The sequence below is a fragment of the Simochromis diagramma genome, unplaced genomic scaffold, assembly GCF_900408965.1.
Source record: "Simochromis diagramma unplaced genomic scaffold, fSimDia1.1 OVJJ01000027.1, whole genome shotgun sequence".
NCBI lineage: Eukaryota > Metazoa > Chordata > Actinopteri > Cichliformes > Cichlidae > Simochromis > Simochromis diagramma.
In genome coordinates this window covers 106,919-128,416 of record NW_024386904.1, presented here as the reverse complement: position 1 = coordinate 128,416, position 21,498 = coordinate 106,919, and the positions used below count along the sequence as shown (strand labels likewise).

At 43.2% G+C, this 21,498-nt stretch overlaps 1 long non-coding RNA gene and 1 pseudogene across 1 annotated transcript; both read right to left on the bottom strand.

Moving 5' to 3' along the window:
- Positions 1 to 1,769: 1,769 nt before the first annotated feature.
- On the bottom strand, positions 1,770 to 2,792 carry LOC120735487. The gene is made up of 2 exons (XR_005696271.1): positions 2,696 to 2,792; positions 1,770 to 2,375 (listed from the first exon to the last, which is right to left on the bottom strand). It is a non-coding gene; the product is annotated as an uncharacterized LOC120735487 (long non-coding RNA).
- Positions 2,793 to 9,533: 6,741 nt separating this feature from the next.
- On the bottom strand, positions 9,534 to 9,652 carry LOC120735508 (annotated as a pseudogene).
- Between the last annotated feature and the right edge of the window lie 11,846 nt (positions 9,653 to 21,498).

Here is a 21,498-nt window from a genome sequence, read left to right as displayed (position 1 = left end):
TTTACTAACCTGGTTAGTAATGGTGAAAAGCTGCCTGGAAAAGTCAGCTAGCAGGTTGTTAATGCATCAAGTCTAAAAACAGCATATTAATACATTTAGATCCCGAAGGCTGCTCCAAAAACGATCAGATTGTATTTTACATTTTTGTTCAGTTCAAATGATCTTGGTTTTTCTCAAAGAAATCTACTACATCATGTATATTGTTTTTATGTCATGTGTAATTTCCATTGCAGGAAATTAATTTCCTAATTAATTAATTTTAATCAGAGTTAAATATAAGAAGGGACAGCAGTAAAAACTCCAATGCAGCGATGTCATCAATACACTGCACTTCCAATTGTAGAACGATTGCACTGGGTTCTTGGGAAGTCTGGACTGCTGTGTGAACTTATGAAGTCTGGACTAGCGAGAACTTGCGTACATGAGTATTTAGAAACGGCCTAACAGTCTGCAATCTATGCACTCACCTCGTGTAATGCCAGCTAACAATGTAAGCTCCTTAATTAACAGTAACAAAAATCACACAGCATAGTACATTGAAGGTACTGACTTTTCATCCCATTTCTCTTATGAAGTGGTGTTGTAAATGCATTCCTGCCCGTGCACTGCTGGCTCTGGGTCCATTGTGTAACTGACCCCACCCCCATTAACAGGACGCTTACATTACAGCCTCTTTTTGCGTGTTTTGTTTGGGTTTCCAGAAATCAGAATCAGAGAAACTCTATTCATCCCAGATGGAAATTGAGTAAATAAAAAACTATAATTAAAAAAAGGGCTCCGGGTTGTACTCAAACCCGGGCTGGCAGCGAAACCTGCACCCAACGGTGCCAAATCATCAAAATTGGATAAGGATAGAGAGGGGATAGCATAATATTTGAAACTGGAAATGACTGCTGTGAAATCTATTTATTTCAACAGAGTAACTGTATTGTGATTACCACTTATTTAAACAGTAACTGTAACAGAATACAGTCATATTTTGTATTTTAAATACAAAACGCCGGTACATGTATTCCGTTACTCCCCAGTGAAGGTCAGAATTTGACAGCTTTCATGCTTTGTGCAAAAATGAACATTGCTGCGATTTCTTTTTTCCAGTGGAAATTTAGTGAGGTTTATTTTTTTTGTATTTCATGAGGATAAATATGCACTCCAGAACTGTTCGTAGGTGTGCCTGCAATAAGAATAGTCATGCATGCTGTTTTGCTATTGAAATTCTGTTGTCACTCCCTTTTAATACAGATAGAGTTGTGGTCAGAAGTTTACATACACTTACTATAGGCATTTACCAAATATTGGTGGAGGTGCATGTATATATTTGAGGCTGTATGTAGACTTTTGAACCTGTGTGGATGAGTCCAAAATAAATTCCAACTTCTCCCCCCAAGTCTTGCTTTCTTAAAGTCATTAAAGGTGTATGCTGCACAATCACTCCACCCTGGAAAAAGAATCGTTCCAAGAAATCATCAAAAGCCCAAAAGTACCATGGCATTCATGCCCATGACGAGAGGATAAAAACTTCTAACCAGAACTGTACATGTCAGTGAACTGCAGCATTGGAGAATTCTGGTAAGTTAATCTCAACATTTCTGAAATTCTTCAATATAAAATTATGAATATTATTTTTTTTTTAAAAAGCCCCCCAAAATAGCACAGACAAGACGGACAGAGCATTTTTTTTCTTTAGATTTTAACATCATATAAGAATTTGTGAACCCTGAGATTGAGAAATAAAGAGACAACTTTTCTGCAACAAATCTTCTGCAGCATTAAATTGGATGAAAGAAGTTTATTCTGGTTTCTTACATGTGATCAACCCAAATCCTTACAATTCCTCTTCATGTTTGTCAGAAGACAGTCAGTGATTATCAACACATTTTAAGAAATTCTTTGAACAAGTAGTTAAGACAACACAACAGTTTCAAACTGGAATCAACTGCTGAGTCTTCTCCTAAGCGCTACCAGCTTTAAGGTGTACAGGTAGAAATTTATTCTTGGATTGGTCTTTTTCACATAGTATCCTCTTTATCTCATTAGGATTTTTTTGTTTGTATGAACAAGGTTCCTTTTTATCTTCTGTCTCACAGTCAAAAAAAATTATATGGTAAGTTAACATATTGCTTTTTAGATACAGCTTTACACATGTCCTGAAATATTTTCTCGTCACGTTCGTCAATGAAAGTATTTTTTCCCTTGCACTCTCCTGGAGTTTTCTTTTCCAGTGCATTGACATCTTTCATCAAAGTATCACAATCTTTTTTATCATTTGCCTTCACAAGCGTGTGTTTTACTATGAAGTCGTCATAATTTTGTGAGAACGCAGCAGTGGAGAGCAGCAGCAGCAGTAAACAGGTGCACTGAACCATCATGATTCCCTGGTGAAGAAAAGCAGCAAAAACATTTACATTAGTCTGTTTTATTTTAGTTTTAGTGGAGCAGTTGACAGTAGTTTATTTGATTTTACTTAATTCAGTAATCATTAAAAACATGCAGCACATTGCTCTGAAAAATCTACTTTGTGGATCTTTGTCAACCAACAAGATTTTAAACAGAACAATACGTGACTTTTAAATACTTTTATATTCAAATATTATTTGTATTTGGTTAATGCTCTGTAATCACTCTGAATAAACATCCTGCTCTGGCTTTCATAGCTTTCCAAGTAATCCAAACTTTTCCACGTTAGGACACCTACCTTAATCTTTTGATTGACTGATGAGTGGTGGGTTAACTGGCAGTCAGTCGTCTGAAACACCAGTAGACGAAGATGTCTTCAGGAAGAGAAATTCTCTGAAGCTGGTAAATGGATACTGTGGATTCATTATATAGTGTCTGCATGAAAGGTCATCATCTGATAGCCTCTACATTTTGCATGAAAAATAAAGTTTATCTCAACAGAAATCACTAGAGGCAGCCCTGCATGTATGATATAGGTTATACAAAATTTGCCTACTCACATAATCTAGATCAGGATAGCATGGGACTAAATCCATATCTGGACAGTGGAAGTCAGTTATATTCACAGACAGCTCTGCATTTAATGTACGAAGCAAATTTATTTGATACAAAAGGCAACTGAGCTATAACATTATGAATTACTCTTGTGATCCCAGTATATCTGTATTGTCCTGTCATTGTTTTAAACCTTTACGCATTTGGGGGATATTATTTAATCATTATGTACATTTTGGTGCTTGAATTTAATACAGTAACACAAAACTGAATCCTATATTGGCCATGTGATCTGATATTCATTTGACAAAAATGTCAAAACATATAATTTGCTAAAGCAAACTAACTCATAAATGTCATGTGATCCAGGAATTTAAAGCATTTTTCTTTTATAGTCAGATCACATGGAGGTACAGTACAAAAGTTATGCTGTTCCTTACTCAGTGAACTGTTATGTAAATTAGACCTCACAAAACGAGCTAACTGCAACATCTTTGTTCATACACAAATTTCTCCACAGTACTTTTCTTTATTCAAATCAGAAGCAGACATCCTTATTATTAGCATATTCTGAGAACCATTTCCCTGTTGTAATCTCATATTAAACTTTAGCTCTATGTTGTAGTGGGATCTCTGTGTCTTTTGCTGAAGTGTTTAGCAAGAATACAGCTCAACCATATCCAGGTGAGATTTAAAAAAGTTTATTTCAACAGAAATCAATAGAGGGTGTAAACTTTCTGTAAACTATATCCCACTTCTTCACCTTGAAGTTGCAAAGTTGCTTATACACTGCAGAAATCTGTTTCGATGTCAGCAAAAGACAGCACACACACTGGACCTGGAGGATACTTTTACCTGGAGAAAGCAAAAACACAATTTTAACAGGTGATATTTGATCCCATCTCCATATATATATAATAAGTTATCTCCAGTTATTTTTCACAACTTAAGACTTGTAGAGCTCGGTTTAACAGCTGTATAATGACCAGTGTTGTTTAAGTTAGTTGAAAAAAGTAATTAGTTACTTATTACTAATTACTTCTCCAAAAAAGTAATCCCGTTACATCACTGATCACTTATTCTCAAAAGTAATTAGTTACTTATTACTTCGTTTCTATTTAAAAACATGATACACAACCTGAAAACTTAAAGCAATACATCTTTCAGCCCAATTTTTTTCTGCAATATCCATCATATAAAATTGAATTAAATGAAAAAGTCTCTTTTTAAAAATTGTTATGTTAGTTTTAATCTTTTAACTTTATGCACATTGCATTAAGCATAAATTAAATTACATGCAGTAGTCTTTGACTTGAAGATATTTGTTTAACATTTAAACCTATTTTCTGCATATTCCAGCATGTCATATAAAATAATTTTTTTTTATACTCGCTCTTTCAGATAGATGCAAGTAAAACACAGCAAAAAATAAATAAAATCAAAGACTCGGTGGCACTGTCACTGTAAGTTCTGTCGCTCTTAAATCTATTTTCACCTGTTTAGGCAGGAGTGGGGCCAGTGGAGGTTTACCCGGTGCTGCAGCAGTCATGTCAGTGGAAAGATCCAGGGGTTTCTCTTTGAATTTCACATTACCGTGGCAGTGTGCTAGGTGCTTGCTCAGATTTGAAGTTTCATTTTTTGCCATGGAAAGAAGTTTTGAGTGTACAGCGGATGCTTATGTTTTTGTCACTTTTTATGGAATAAAACTTGAAGTAATATACTTCCATGCTTTTAATGCTACATGGTCATACTCTCTCCCGCACTCTATATTATCCATTGTTGATCTGTTGCTGCCACGGGCATCGCACGTGTTTATGTCATTGTCATGAGACACACTCACAAACAAAATTATGACAGTTTAGTAAAGCAGTAATGCAGTATGCTTACGGGAAAGTAACAGTAATTCAATTACTTTTTTGCAAAAGTAATCCCTTACATTACTCGTTGTTTGAAAAAAGTAATCGGAACACGTTACTCTGATAATAACATCTGGAATGTAGAAATGGTCTACTATAACAGTTTTTTTCACTCAGTATCAATAACAAATATGTTACACAACCATACAGCAGAACCTGTGATGTTTCTTATTTCAGTAACCCACATCAAGTATAATGCAACAGGACCAGTGGCAGACATCATGTCTTATCCAGCCTGTTTGTAATCTGCTTTAAAGAGGGAGGAGCTGACTACCGAGACCTGGTAAATTCAGTCCTCACAACTCCACAGACAATTTTTTAATTTCACATTTTTCATTTTAGCATTAAAAACTCAAGTGACATCAGTTCACAGTCAGTTTTTCAGATCATTTTGAAAAACAAAAAAGCTTTCTACAACTTTTTACACATGCTATTATAGTTCCTGTTATTGACATATTTACACGTATCCAAGAGGGATTAAATGTAAATGGCCTGTATTTGTATAGCGCTTTTACTAGTCCCTAAGGACCCCAAAGCGCTTTACATATCCAGTCAACCACCCATTCACACACTGGTGATGGCAGCTACATTGTAGCCACAGCCACCCTGGGGCGCACTGACAGAGGCTGCCGGACACTGGCGCCACCGGGCCCTCTGACCACCACCAGTAGGCAACGGGTGAAGTGTCTTGCCCAAGGTCACAACGACTGAGACTGTCCAAGCCGGGGCTCGAACCGGCAACCTTCCGATTACAAGGCGACCACCCAACTCTTGAGCCACGATCACAAATAACAGTCTCCTTTGATAATTTTGTGATTAGACTAGTTAGGAGGACTGATCTTGGGAACCTTGAAATGATGCATTTTATATTCAAGCATTAATTAGTTGCATCTCGATCTCTCCCTTTTGTTCTCTCTCTGAACATTTTTTAGTGGGAAGAGTAACACTTTATTATGCTCAGCTATTGACTGTATGCTATTATCAGTCTCAATACCTGGAAGGTGAGTGCTTTAATTTGAATAAAGTTAAGATGAGTACTATGTTCATGTGAGATACTCAAATTCACTGAGAGAATAACATGTCAGCAGAACTTGGGTGACTCTAGTGAATACACGTTTAGCTCACGAGGCATGCGTGGGTGCGAGGGTAAATTATCAGTTGTAAGACTACAGACCCAAAAATGTTCATAGTTCAGACACTGAAACTAAATATGTAGATGTAGATGGAGTATTAACAGGAAAACTGAGTCAAATGTGAAACATGGTGACTTTAAGAGTTTATGATTTCTCCACTAATATTAAAGAACTACTGTTGGGGTTCTGGGGGTGCTCCGCCTCTGGGCGGGGGCTCTGGCTGAGCCTTGGGGGCTTGGTTTCTGGTTGGTGTATCGCCAGGTTTTGGGTGGGTGCATGCACAGCCTTGGCACAGGGGTCTCTGGTGCATCGGCAGAACTAGGGGCCTCTTCAGCTGGTGGGGAGGTTTTTACATCCTTGCAGGGGTCTCTGCTCTCTAGGAGTTCACTCTGCAGGTGGGGGAGAGATATAGGAGAGTTGGAGAGTGACTCAGTTTACTCTGGACTGGGCAGAAGATTAAGCCAATCAGGACATCGAATTCACATTTCCAATCACCTTCAGAGAACTTAATGTGCTGAAAGAAGAACATTTCAGCTTGGTGGGATTTGTTAATCATTTCTTCACTGAAACCAAAAAAGCAGGAATCTGCAGATTTGAAGACTTTAAGGTTATATTAATCTTTGATGGCCTGGATGAGTGTCAGCTTCCTCTGGACTTCCACAATACTGAGATCTTAACTGACCCTAGAAAGTCCACCTCAGTAGATGTGCTGCAGACGAACCTCAACAGGGGGAACTTACTTCCCTCTGCTCGCCTCTGGATAACCACACGACCTGCAGCAGCCAATGAGATACCTCAGTTGAACTCTGAGAAGTCAGAAACATTAATTATTGCCCCCAACAACCAGATATCTCTAATCAAACAGCATCTTGGTCCTCTCGGCTCATCTGTTCACCTGAGCCTCAGGTACCTTGGTGTGACGTTTGATTCTGCCATGTCCCTAGAACAACACTCTCGCCAGTTAATTAGGAACTGCCTTTTTCAGCTAAGAAACATCTCCAAACTGCGAACTTTGCTGTCTAAATCTGAGTTAGAAATGGTTATTCATGCTTTTATTTCATCTCGCTTAGATTATTGTAACAGCCTTTTTCTTTGTTTGACCAAAAGGAATCTTGACCGTCTCCAGTTAGTCCAGAATGCTGCTGCAAGGCTTTTAACTTAGACACAAAAAAGAGAGCACATTACACCAGTGTTACGTTCATCACTGGCTAGAATTCATTTTAAAATCTTGGTACTGACTTTTAAAGCTTTGAATTGTGATGCCCCTGACTACATTTCTGATCTTTTAGAACCCCACGCTCCCTCTCGCAGCCTGAGATCTTCTAATCAAAGGCTGTTGGTAGTCCCTCAAACATATTTTAAAACCAGAGGTGATAGATCTTTTAGAGCTGTGTTCATCCAATCTGTTGTTGGATGAACACAATTTAATCATGGCACCTTTTTCCACGTGATTTAACCAAGTACAATAAACCATTTTTGACCATGTCAAACCAACACATTTTGTATTTGGTGGTTTAATGTAATCAGATTATGTTGGATCAACGTAGTATACTGGCATTGACTTGAAGTGATTTATTTAAGTATTTAGAGTGAAATTTGTTTTAATTAGTTCTACGCAAGTTAAAAACTTCAGGAAAGCACAATGAAATCTTGATGTTTGAACAACTACTTTGTTAATCAAGGTGATTACTGCTAGTCGTGCTTAACCTAACACACATATTTATATATATCCATCATCCTATTCATGTAGCCCCTTCCGCTGGGGTTACTTGCGTAGTAGCATTCCAACAACGCCCTGTTTTCGTCTCTTGCCCACCGATGCCTTCTTGTTCCAGTAGGCCACTTTTCGTCAGGGTGCCCTGGTTCCTCAACACCTGATGAGGACCTTGTTGATCCAGGCGACATCCGAGCTGGCATGCCTTCATATTTATCTGTCTTGCTCATGTCTGCGGTAGGCTTGCTTAGCATAGGGAGTCTAGCCTTAGGACCCTTACTGGATACAGACGCCTCAGGCAGAAATCAAACTTGCGATCCTGTGTTCCAAAGGCGTGTAGTCTAACCACTACGCTATCCAGCTGCAAATGCCAAGGGCTCAGAGAAGAGCTTGAGAGGATGTGGAGGGTGAAGGTAACGGTGGTCCCCGTGGTAATCGGAGCACTAGGTGCGGTGACTCCCAAGCTAGGCGAGTGGCTCCAGCAGATCCCGGGAATAACATCGGAGATCTCTGTCCAGAAGAGCGCAGTCCTGGGAACAGCTAAGATACTGCGCAGGACCCTCAAGCTCCCAGGCCTCTGGTAGAGGACCCAAGCTTGAAGGATAAACCGCCCGCAGGGGCGTGCTGGGTGTTTTTTTTTTTTTTTTATATATATATAGAGAGAGAGAGAGAGAGAGAGAGAGAGAGAGAGAGAGAGAGAGAGAGAGAGAGAGATAGATAGATAGATAGATAGATAGATCCTAATTGGCCAACTGGACCAAAGATGCAAATGTGGTGGTGCCTGTCCAGGGGAGTGCCTCACCACTTGCCTTTTGGTACCTTGAATAGGTTCCGCCACCCCACCTTGAATAATATGATGGATGGATCCTAAACACGCCCGATCTCGTCTGATCTCGAAAGCTAAGCAGGGTCGGGCCTGGTCAGTACTTGGATGGGAGACCGCCTGCGAATACCAGGTGCTGTAAGCTTTTGCACTTCCACACACAAACTGCAGAGGGCGCCGCTGCTCACTCAGTGGAGGCAGCTTCAGGAAAAGCTTCATGACAATGCTCCTCATTGCATTTCGCTTTTGTGCAAAACAAAAAAACAACAACAACAACCAAATATTTAGCAAATACACAAACTTATTTATTCTGTAAATGTACAAAATCTCTGTGGCTAGTCCGTCTGGGCTCAGTCGAGAGGAACTTGTTAACCTTGTAGTGTGCAGCGGGCGCAGTGTCAACCTGACACCCATGTGCAACCAGTTTGAACTCTTATCGGCTGCCGGCTGCGGTCCCGAAGAGCACTGAATAAATGCGCATCAGTGTGCTGCCCTGAGCAGGGAACACGATATCATGGAGTTTCTAACACGGAGCAAGGTGAAGGTGACGCTACTATGCAGGACCGCCCCTGCTCAGCTTCAGAGATCAGAGGAGAACAGGCTGGTACGGCCGTAAGTGAGAAGCTTCCTCGACAACGGGGCTCATGTAGATACTGTAACCCATTTATTGGGATTTAAAAAACAATTTAGAGTGAAGGATATTGATTAGTTTCTACTTTTTTTAAATAGCTGCACATGACAGCACAGTTATAATGCATACTTAATGCTGCAATATTCACGTCATAAACAATTGTGAGTGTTTGCACAAAAACATCTACAGGTGCTCTGTGCATGTACAGTGATATTGATGTAAGGCTTGAAGAATTTGACATTACTACATGAGTGGAAGAGCTCTTTGCACAAGACTCACTAACCATCCTATTGGAAAATGAGCTTAAAGAGTGCCTCACATCCGTTTCAACATTTAAACTGTCATTTGTGTGTTGAAGTGCAAAAGCTCACGGCACCTGGTATTCCCAGGCGGTCTCCCATCCAAGTACTGACCAGGCCCGACCCAGCTTGGCTTCCGCGATCAGACGAGATCGGGCGTGGTCAGGGTGGTGTGGTGGTTTACTCATTTGTGCCAGTGGGTGGCTGTAGCTCAGGAGGAAGAGCTCGGGACCACCAGTGTGTCTGCAACTGGCCTTGTGCTGGCGCATGTTTGGATTACCTCTGGCAAACCTGATCGGGGCCACCATAGGGCCGTCATTCTTTGCGGTATGTGGGCCATGTGTAAGCACATTGTGTGGGCGGGATCGGGGCCATACCAATTTTGCTATGTGGGTAGCAACAAAAACATGAAGTAAATGTTTTCTATGTGACTATCAGTCTCTCACATTGTTATAGAGGATTTTCCTCCAGTTTTCTTTACCACTTTGGTCAGTTCCTTGAAGTTTGTGAGCACTGGTTTATGCACAGCTCTCTTAAGGTCTCATCACAGCGTTTCAGTCAGGTTGAGGTGTGAACTGACTGGGCTATTGAAACACTTTTCTTGCAGCCATTCTGTAATAGATTTGCTGTTGTGTTTGGGATCATTGTCCTCTTGTGTGAACCGTTTTAAACAAGCTTTAGGTGTCTGTCAGATGGCCTCACATTTGACACTAGAATACTTTGCTATAGAGTGGAGCTCATGGTCGAATCAATACTGCAAAGTGTTTAAACAATTCTGACATTTAAAATTAATTACTTACCATTTGGTCAGAAGTATCAAATGGTAGACATGTACAAGTTCAGAAACAAAGTGTTACATAACACATTTAATAACACTTTTATGTAGAGTGATAACATCTAGAATTATTGCAATAATACAAGGATTTCTTCTGCTCTCAGAACAGTTTCCATTGTTCACAGCTTTGGAACGAGGTGCATCAGCACTCTGCAGCACTCATAAGGTGTTAAGTTGTGGTTATCAAGAATTCTCTGGTAAACACATCATTGTTAATCCTTGAGTATCTCACAGAGAGCACACCTCTGGGCGAGAAATAATTTAAACTGTAACTCAGCAATATGTTTTTATGCTATTTATATTATATTATTAGATTTATATTATATTATATTTATATTAATTTATTTTGCCTCAGCTGTGTGAATCAAATCCAGCTGAATATTCTCAGAACATATTCCACAATGAAAGAAGTACGTTTTTAAAGTAAATGTTGCCTTTTGTGTTAATAAGTCAAAGATGAGGATTTAGAGTAACACTGACATAAACGTTTTGTCACTGAAGGTCAGTTTCTGTGTTAGATTGTAAACTAGCTTCTCTTGTCTCCCTATTGCTTATCCATTATTATCTACTTGATTTTTAAGTTTTTAAGTTGTATATAATCGTTTTCACACAGTCATACTCATCCAGTACACTCACAATGGACCAACCCAACATAGCACCCTCAACACTGAGTTGGGGAGGGCATCTTTCTATGCCCCTATTTCACAACGTGCGTGGGAAAGGGGTCTATAGGTGGTTTGTGGTGAGATGGATTCATCCTGGTTTGCTGCTTGTCTTTCTGTGTGTCACTAGTGGGTGGGTCACAGTGAGTGAAAAAATGGTGTGTGTGTGTGTGTGTTGGCTTAGGGCTTTGGAATTGACGTAATGGCGCAATGTATTGTGGGAGCGCAGCGCCATATATCTGGGCCACTAATCAAAACAAACATACGGTTGCTAGAAACATGCTTAAAAGCAGCTCAAAAACAGCTGGACACTTCTGCCCCCTACCTGATGTTGTCATTGGCCCGCTCCCTTGGTGGCTCAGAGTGGTCTGGACCTCCTCCTTGTAAGGGGGGCTCCTGGGTGCCTGTTCTCGACTTGTACCGTGGGGCTCTAGGCCTCTGTCGACTCCCTAGCAGGGTTGACTACCTGTTGCCTCTGGTCCTCTGGGATTCCATGGGTACTCCATCTGGGGCCTCGCTCCTTCTCCTGCTGGGATGGATGCGCGGATGTCACCAGGATGTGTGGCCTTGGACCTTTGATACTCTTGTGGACTGTGGATGGCGCAGTTGTCCTGCTTCCATCTCTGTCTGCCTCCAGGCTTCTTGGGGGCATTGCTGCAGCTTCTTACCCTCATTATCAAGTGTGTTTCTAACAAACACACAGCCATTCTCACACTCACTCACTCTCTCTCTGTCGATATCTCTCTCTACTACTCACACACACACACACAGACACACACTATAGGAAGACTGATTTATCATTTTGTCAATGGAGTGAAGACTAGGAGTAGCAGGGCAGCTGAACTCCTGCTGCCTCAGATCATTTTTTGAGCTCAGTCCCTATTTATATTCATAATTAACCAGTTTACTTAATTGATTTATTTTTGTTCATAATATTGGTTTCAGGATTTAAAAAAACACATTTTGCCTTCATATATAAATGCATTCTTCCCTGTGTCATCAGCGCCCTCTGCAGTTTGTACAGGGAAGTGAAAAACCTAATAGCACCTGGTACTCTCATCAAAGTAATAACCAGGCTCAACCCTATGTGATGTGTTCAGTCATGTTTAGGTTGGTAGGGAGTTGTAAACAAGTTTATGGGAATTAATTTGATAATTTGTTAAATTTTTTAGCAAGGCAGTCAGAAGTGAAAAAGCTTACAGCAATATATTCCCAGGCAGTCTCCTATCCAAGTACTGACCAAGCCTGCTTAGCTTCTGAGAACAGACATGTTCAGGGTGGTATGGCCATAAGCAACAGTCTGCCACAAACACGGGCTATTTATACATGCTGTAACAACATTTACCACAACAGACTTAAACTGTTCTCTGCCACTGTAACACCGTTCATCAGTTACGGTTTCATCAGCCTGATATGTTACAGATAACACACATTATCCTTTGGAGGCCACATTGGAAGGCCAATTATGTCACAGCCAGCCAATGGAGGCTGTCCCAAGTCGAAGGCTTCTCCAAATGCTGCCGACAAATTCGTCATTCATTTCCGCGGATTTGAAAGATGGGTCGGGTGTATCCTTCGTGGCCCAACCTATCCCAGAATTCATACCGTGGCCCAGCCAATTCCAGCTTTCAACAATGGCAGCTATTTAGTTTTAATATTATTCTTTCTGGGTCACAAAATAAACTTTTAAGATATTTTCAGGCGAGAATGTTGCTGTGTAAACTTCAAATATCTGCTCGATTTATCAAGACATCAGCCTGTTTTGACAGACATTTCTGTCAGTGAAGTCTTTAAACAACAAATATTTCGCTGAAATAACAATCGTCTTAATAGATACTGTGCTCTTTGTCACTAAAATACTGTTCTGTAATGAATAAGTGGTTTTATTATTGACATTTGCTACTAAAGTTCAGCGTTAGACTGATAGAAAACAGTCTACTAAAAAGACTTTATCTAATAAAAGTTGTAAATATATAAACTAAATATTTTCCATATAATAAATAGTTTGGGGATGCAACATTCGTGGTCATTAGAGTATTGGACATCAAAGATCAGCAACAAAACTGATTCGACCGCATTATTATTATTTACATATGCCAGATGCTCCCTCTCAACACCTTTGTGGACAAAAATGCCTTTTTCCAATTCCACTGAAACCGTATTTTTTTAATCTCTCTTCAATTGCAGTATAAAACCATACATTCTGTAATAAGATAAGATAAGATAACCTTTATTAGTCCCACAAGTGGGAAATTTGTTTTGTCACAGCAGGAAGTGGACAGTGCAAAAGTTATACAGCAAAAATTGGAATACAATACGAATAATATACTGTACACAACTGTACAGAATAAAATAGAATAAAATACTATATACAGTAGAATAAATAGAATAAAATATACAACAGGATAAAAATAGAATGCAAATTCTATATACAACAGAGTAAAAATACAACTTTGTCAGAAAAGAGTATTGCACTTAGTCTTATTGCACATGTGTGGGTTTGTGTGTTTGATCAGTTGGAGTCTTTGTTGTGGAGTCTGACAGCAGTGGGGAGGAAAGACCTGCAAAATCTCTCCGTCCCACAGCGTGGGTGCCGCAGCCACTGAAGGAGCTGCTCAGTGCTGTCAGAGTCTCCTGCGTGGGGTGGGAGATGTTGTCCAACAGTGATGACAGCTTAGCCACCATTCTCCTGTCACTCACCACCTCCACTGGGTCCAGAGGGCATCCTAGAACAGAGCTGGCCCTTCTGATCAGCCTGTTCAGTCTCTTCCTGCCCCCGGCAGAGATGTTGACACCCCAGCAGACCACACGGTAACACAGAGTCATAGAAGGTCTTCAGGAGTAGGCCCATCACTCCAAAAGTCAGCATGTCAGCATTTCATTTTTAAGAAAAGTAGTGACATTTGATATTTTTACTGTATTCCAGCAGATCCCACCATTTTGCCATTGTAGGCCAATGCATGGGATTCCTGTATTGTGGGGAGAATTAAAGAAAATGTCCATGCTAGAAGATCATTAAATCTCAGTCTGAGTAACATATGAAATAAAATGGTTTTGAAAGTAGGGCTGAAAATTCTTTTAGATTCCTACAACTGAAATAAGTTGATTGATAAAAGCCAATCGAGCAAACCTTAACCACTCCCTCAGTGCCATCATTTGTTGTTTGCAAATACATAGGATTTAGAACAAGTGATGTTAAACAAGAACATATCATTTGCAAGGAGTCAAATGATGCGTAAAATGAACTTGATTAGTAATTGAAAGGAGCTTGTCTATTTTCACGTGAACATGCACATGCATAGTTCTTAAAATGTTTATTTAATAGTTTCGAGTCCTTTCACCTGTCCAATCAATTTTTGTCTCTTCTCTGTGTTTATTCAGCCTTTGTCTCAGTTTGTTGACCTTTGGTCTGTGTATAGTTTATTGATTCATATAGTCCCTCTGTCCGCATTTACTTTTTCTGTTTTATTTGGGATATTGTATTCCTGATTTGTTGTCTTGAGGTTTGCTTCCTCTTCTCATTAGTTGGATTCAGTTCAGCTGTGTGTTTTTCCCCATGTGTCTCCACTTCCTCTAATCACCCTCCTCTGTATATATTGTCTCAGTCTCATTCACACTCTGTCAGAGCACCCTGTTTAGTTCCCCAGTGTTAGTAGGGGCCCTGGTAGCGGCTCTGCCAAGCACACTCGTTTTAGTACTGGTTGATCTTGCGCCCCCCCCCCCCGCTAGTTTTTCCTCAGCTCATTAAAGGGCTTGCCTTCTGTTAACCACCATGTGCCACAATATTCTGGGTTCTCATGTAGAACTTATTGCATTTTAAGGCATGTTTAAATAATCTTCCAGTAAATCCAGTCCCAGTACCGAAACATGCTGTGCTGCCATTCTGTTATCAGGTCTCTGAGCTCTGCCATGGCTGACACACAGTCACTAGGAGACCTAGTGGGAGACTCTTCTTTGAGAACTAACTAAAATGGTAGACTCAACATCAGTTCAAATCTGCGCTCACTTGTGCTGAAAAAAGAAATGTAAATCTTGTGTATAAATTTCTGATCACAACTGTACATTGCTTGGAAAATAAAAGGGAACATTTATCAGTTTTACACAAAGCTACCATGGGGTTTTCAGTACAGCAATGTAATTCAGTTAAGAAGCATAACCCACTGTACCAATTTCACCTGCTATAATCCAACTCAAAGGTGGCAACTGCAAAAAGTCTTCTCTTCAAAAGAATCAGGCAGACCTTCAATTAATTTAATCCTAATTTTACTTTTGAAGCTCCGCCCTAGCTAATTGGGCTAGGGCTAAATTTGGGTATTCCAGAGTGTCATCACAATTCTGCATAGCAGGATGCTCACTGTTTTTGTGAGTGCATTTTCAGACTCAGAGCTATTTGAGTTTATCACAGCTAGAGCAAAGTTTATTGCTTAAAGTGAATCATAATTTGGCTGGCTGATATCCTCTCCCTCATTTTCCATGTTCAAATAATTATAAAAAGATAATGGTGAACTGGACTGACCGGGCCAGCCAGGGGAGGCACTGGCCTAAATGGTGGCTGAGCTCACGGCCACACAGGGGGAGTAAGCGGTGGTGTTTCCCCGATGAACGAATTAATAAAATGAACTTGAATGTTGAATTAATCAGTTCTGATCAGGTCTGAATCAGATGTGGTTGTACCTGAAAAGATTTTCAAAGGCCGCTGCAGCCCCTCATCAAAAGGACATAAATCTGGCCATGCCTCGCTCTGGTACAACTGCCTTGCACTGAACTGGAGCATGTTTAAGCTGAAAAATAATTATAGCTACAAAAAAAATAAAGTTTTGAAAATGGATTCAAACCAGAAAGTTAAAACAAAACAAATTAAAAAAAAAAAAAAAAAAAAAAAAAAAACCTGCTATGGCCGGGTCTTGAAAAACAAAACTGATTCAAAAGCCTTAGTGATAATCAATCAATAGCAGTCAACAAATATTTAAATGTGTTGGTATGATCAGCCAATGCTTGCATGTCTTATAAGTCAGCTTGAAACTGATTTAGAGGAAAACCGCTCTGCATCACCACGCTAGATTATGCTTTCAGAGAACCAAAGTAAGCATCTTGCCCAGATCAGTAGTCTTTAGCCATTTACAAAATGACACTGGCACCGAGACCAACTTGTAAACTTCTTATTGAAGTAAAACATGTCAATACTTTCAGAGGAATATAACTGGCACCTTTTTGTGGGGGGAGGCGCTGAATGAGTATGTGCAGGAGATATGTTATGGATGCCAATCCAGTCACCCCAGCCAGTTACAGCACAGTTGCTTGTTTGAATTGCCTGTTTTTCTTCAAGACTTACTATGAGGTGATGGAAAAGCTCCGGACGCCCCGATTCATCCCAGCCATCAGTCTGTGTGCTCATACAGCATCAGTGAGGCTGAAGCACAAATCAACAGCACTGCAGAGCGTCTTCTGTGTGACCTGAGATCAGTGCCGCACATTGTATGCACCATTGATGAGAATGTCGGATACCTGCTAAATACCAATCATCACACCCGCGGTGTTAAATCAGCGCTGCTCCACATGATTGGAAACTACTGGTCTGGGAGACAAGATTTAATGTACATGTGTTATAAAAACCTTACTGTGCACTACACAAATTTAAAAACGTATGTTAACACTTTTTGTCATTTGTGTTTGGTCAAAGTGATTATGGAAAACACGCTGAGAAAAATATATCACAACCCTGCACACCCAGGGGGTTTAGGAAGTGTAAAGAAACTCCATATTGCTGTCAGTGAGGCAGCAGGCTCTTCATAAACCTGCAAGGATACATTTCCCCAGAAATGGAGTTTTGGTTAACGGGATTGACAAACAGTTTCAAGCTGATTTGGTTGACATGTGTGAATATTCTGTGGATAATGATAATGTTAGGTATTTATTGACATGTATAGATGTGTTTTCAAAGTATGCATGGGTTAGGTGCCTGGAAAAACTCCAAACAGATTTAGGAAAGGAATTTTATAATAAACATTAAAAAAACCAAACAAAAAAAACCTCACCTTAAAGGGGAAAATGTGGAAATACTTAACATCAGAGAGCGGCCATTTGGCTTTTCTACCAAAAAACCCCCCCGCCTTCCAGCCTTTTAGCGAATATCCTTAATCACCTGTGAACTGCTGATTTTGTTATGTAAATAAGGTGGGGCCATGCTGAGCCACAAGGAAACTTGTGTTTCAGTTTGCCATCTTAGGGAGAAATCAACACACATGGGTGTATTTCCTTTGTTGCTGAGATTCATTGATAAAAACAGTACAAAAAAACAAAACAAAAGGGTTGTCTGAAGCAACTGTTCTTTTCTTGCCTTATTCCCAGCCATATGAGAGTTAGCCAACTCTCTTGCAAGCTCCACCAGGAAGTCCACCTGTCTTTCCTTCGTCCCGGTGCATACTTGATACAGCACATGTGCATTCAGTGCTGCCATGTCAATCATGTTATAGAACACGGCAACTGGCCAGCGCCGTGTTCCTCTGCGGACAGTGTAATCCCGCACCATCTGGTCCATCACATCCACGCCACACTTTGTGGTGTTGTAAAGGGTGACAGTGTTTGGCTTCCTTTTTGGTGGTGTTATCAGTCTGAACCACGCTGTGCATGCTGCTAAGAATATAGACTGTCTTCTTCCGTTTGGCCACATACGCCATCAGCGTGGCAGCAGTGGTGGAAAACTCCTAAGAAATAAGAAATTATTTCCATAACACTTTTACACAAAATGAAACACAAACATCCATCCATCTTCATCCGCTTTATCCGAGGCCAGGTCGTGGGGGCAGCAGCCTAAGCAAAGAGGCCCAGACCTCCCTCTCCCCAGCCACCTCCTCCAGCTTATCCGGGGGAACACCAAGGCGTTCCCAGGCCAGCCGAGATATAATCTCTCCAGCGTGTCCTGGGTCTGCCCCGGGGCCTCCTCCCGGTGGGACATGCCTGGAACACCTCACCCAGGTGGCATCCTTGTCAGATGCCCGAACCACCTCAGCTGGCTCCTTTCGATGTGGAGCAGCAGCTGCTCTACTCTGAGCCCCTCCCGGATGGCCGAACTTCTCACCCTATCTCTAAGGGAGAGGCCAGCCACCCTTCGGAGGAAGCTCATTTCTGCCGCTTGTATCCGTGATCTCGTTCTTTCGGTCACTACCCACAGCTCGTGGCCATAGGTGAGGGTAGGGACGTAGATCGACCAGTAAATTGAGAGCTTAGCTTTTACACTAAGCTCCCTCTTCACCACGACGGACCGGTGCAGCGTCTGCATTACTGCAGCTGCAGCCCCAATCCGTCTGTCGATCTCCGGCTCCCTTCTCCCATCACTCGCGAACAAGACCCCAAGATACTTGAACTCCTCCACTTGGGGTAGGAACTCATCCCCGACCCGGAGAGGGCACTCCACCCTTTTCCAGCTGAGAACCATGGCCTCAGATTTGGAGGTGCTGATCCTCATTCCCGCTGCGTCACACTCGGCTGCGAACAGTTCCAGTGCAAGCTGGAGGCCCTCACCCGATGAAGCCAACAGAACCACATCATCCGCAAAAATCAGAGATGAGATTCTGAGGCCACCAAAGCGAAAGCCCTCCGCCACTTGGCTGCGCCTAGAAATGCTGTCCATAAAAATTATGAACAGAATTGGTGACAAAGGGCAGCCCTGGCGGAGCCCATCACCCACCGGGAACGAGTCCGACTTATTGCCGGCAACGTGAACCAAGCTCTTGAAACGGTTGTATAGGGATCGAATGGCCCGTAGCAATGGGCCAGACATCCCATACTCCTGCAACACCTCCCACAGGACACCCCGAGGGACACGGTCGAATGCCTTCTCCAAGTCCACAAAACACATGTAGACTGGTTGGGCAAACTCCCATGCACCCTCAAGTATCCTTGAGAGGATAAAGAGCTGGTCCAGTGTTCCACAACCAGGACGAAAACCGCATTGTTCCTCCTGTATCCGAGGTTCAACTAGTGGACGGACTCTCCTTTCCAGCAACCTGGCATAGACTTTCCCAGGGAGGCTGAGGAGTGGATTTCCCCCCCCCCTGTAGTTGGAACACACCCTCCGGTCCTCCTTCTTAAAGTTGGGGACCACCACCCCGGTCTGCCAGTCCATGGGTACTGCCCCTGATCTACACGCAACATTGCAGAGGCGTGTCAACCAGGACAGCCCTACAACGTCCAGAGCCTTCAGGAACTCAGGGCGGACCTCATCAACACCAGGGGCTCTGCCACCAAGGAGTTGTTTAACTGCCTCAGTGAACTCGCCCCTGGAAATTGGTGGGTCATTCCCCTCATCCCCAGACTCTGCTTCCTCCTCGGAAGACGTGTCAGTGGGATTACGGAGGTCATCGAAGTATTCCTTCCACCGCCTGACAATTTTCTCAGTCGACGTCAGCAGCGCTCCGCCAGCACTATACACAGTGCAGGTAGAGCACCGCTTTCCCCTCCTGAGGTGCCTGACTGTTTGCCAGAATCTCTTCGAGGCGGTCTGAAAGTCTTTTTCCATGGCCTCTCCGAACTCCTCCCACACCCGAGTTTTTGCTTCAGCCACTGCCCGAGCCCCATTCCGCTTGGCCTGTCGATACCTGTCGGCTGCCTCCGGAGTCCCACAGGCTAACAAAGCCCGATAGGACTCCTTCTTCAGCCTGGTGGCTCCCTTCACCTCTGGTGTCCACCATTTGGTTCAGGGATTACCACCACGGCAGGCACCAACCACCTTGCGGCCGCAGCTCAATGCAGCAGCTTCGGCAATGGAGACGCTGAACATGGTCCATTCACACTCAATGTCCCCAGTCTCCCTCAGAATGCTGTTGAAGCTCTGCCGGAGGTGTGCGTTGAAGATCTCGCGGACTGGGGCCTCTGCTAGACGTTCCCAGCACACCCTCACTACGCGTTTAGGTGCACCAGGTCTGTCCAGTGTCCTCCCCCGCCACCTGACCCAACTCACCACCAGGTGGTGATTAGTTGACAGCTCAGCCCCTCTCTTTACCAGAGTGTCCAGAACATATGGTCGCAGGTCTGGTGATACGATTACAAAAGGGATCATCGACCTACGGCCTAGAGCGTCCTGGTGCCACGTAAAGTGTGCATGTTAGTCCCCGTAGGGAAATAGTTCCTCTGCATTTAACCCATTCACCCAGTGAAGCAGTGGGCAGCCACCAGTGTAGCGCCCGGGGAGCAGTGTGTAGGGACGGTACCTTGCTCAGGGGTACCTCAGGGTAGCCGTTCAGTGGAGTCGAACCCCCGACCTTCCGATCATGGGGCCACCACTCTACCTACTGAGCTATCCCTGCACTTATGGACACTGTTATGCTCGAACAGGGTGTTCGTTATGGCCAAACTGATTAGCACAGAAGTCCAATAACAAAACACTGCTCGGGTTCAGATCAGGGAGTACCCGTTCCTCCCAATCACGCCCCTCCAGGTCTCGCTGTCGTTACCCACGTGAGCATTGAAGTCTCCCAGCAGGACAACAGAGTCTCCAGGTGGAGCACCTTCCAGCACCCCCCAAGGGACTCTAAGAAGGCTGGGTACTTCGAACTGCCACTCGGCGCATAAGCGCAGCTGACAGTCAGGACCTGTTCCCCAACCGTAAGTCGCAGGGAACAAACCCCAACGTACCGGCAGCAAGCCAAGGGGATATTAGAATACCCACCCAAGCCCGCCGCCTCTCACCAGGGGCAACTCCAGACTGAGACAGAGTCCAGCTCCTCTCCAGGAGACTGGTTCCAGAGCCCAAGCCATGCGTAGAGGTGAGCCTGACTATATCTAGCCGGTACCTCTCAACCTCACGCACCAAGTCAGGCTCCTTCCCCACCAGAGAGGTGACATTCCATGTCCCTATTGCCAGTCTTGGCAGCCGGGGGTCAGTCCGCCAGGGCTTCCGCTCCTGGCTGCCACCTGGCACACAATGCACCCGACCCCTATGGTGCCTCCTGCGGGTGGTGGGCCTGCGGGAGGATGGACCCATGTCTCCTCTTCGGGCTGTGCCCGGCCGGGCCCCATGGACTAAGGCCCGGCCACCAGTCGCTCGCCCTCGGGCACCCTCCCCGGGCCTGGCTCCAGGGTGGGGCCCCGGTAACCCTATCCCGGACAGGGTAAACTGTTCCCTCGATGTTCTTTTCATAAGGGTCTTCTGAATTGCTCTTTGTCTGGTCCCTCACCCAGGACCAATTTGCCATGGGAGACCCTACCAGGGGACAAAAGCCCCCAGACAACAAAGCCCCTGGGACACACAAACCCCTCCACCACGATAAGGTAGCAATTCAAGGAGGAGAACCACAAAAGACCTGCAACATACCTGAGTGGTGAATTCATTGCGATCTGTGTGTCCAGCGGATTGAGGAATTTCCCGGCGACTCTTGACTGTGCCGAGGATGGTGGTTTTCCGTCAAAGACGTTTTTGCGCAAGTGAAAGCGATGTGAAGAAATTGTCCGTGGTAACATTTCTGCCCTTGTCTAGGATCAATCAGCCTCATCACTACATTTTCAGACAGTCTCTCCCCACTGGATTGGGGTCCT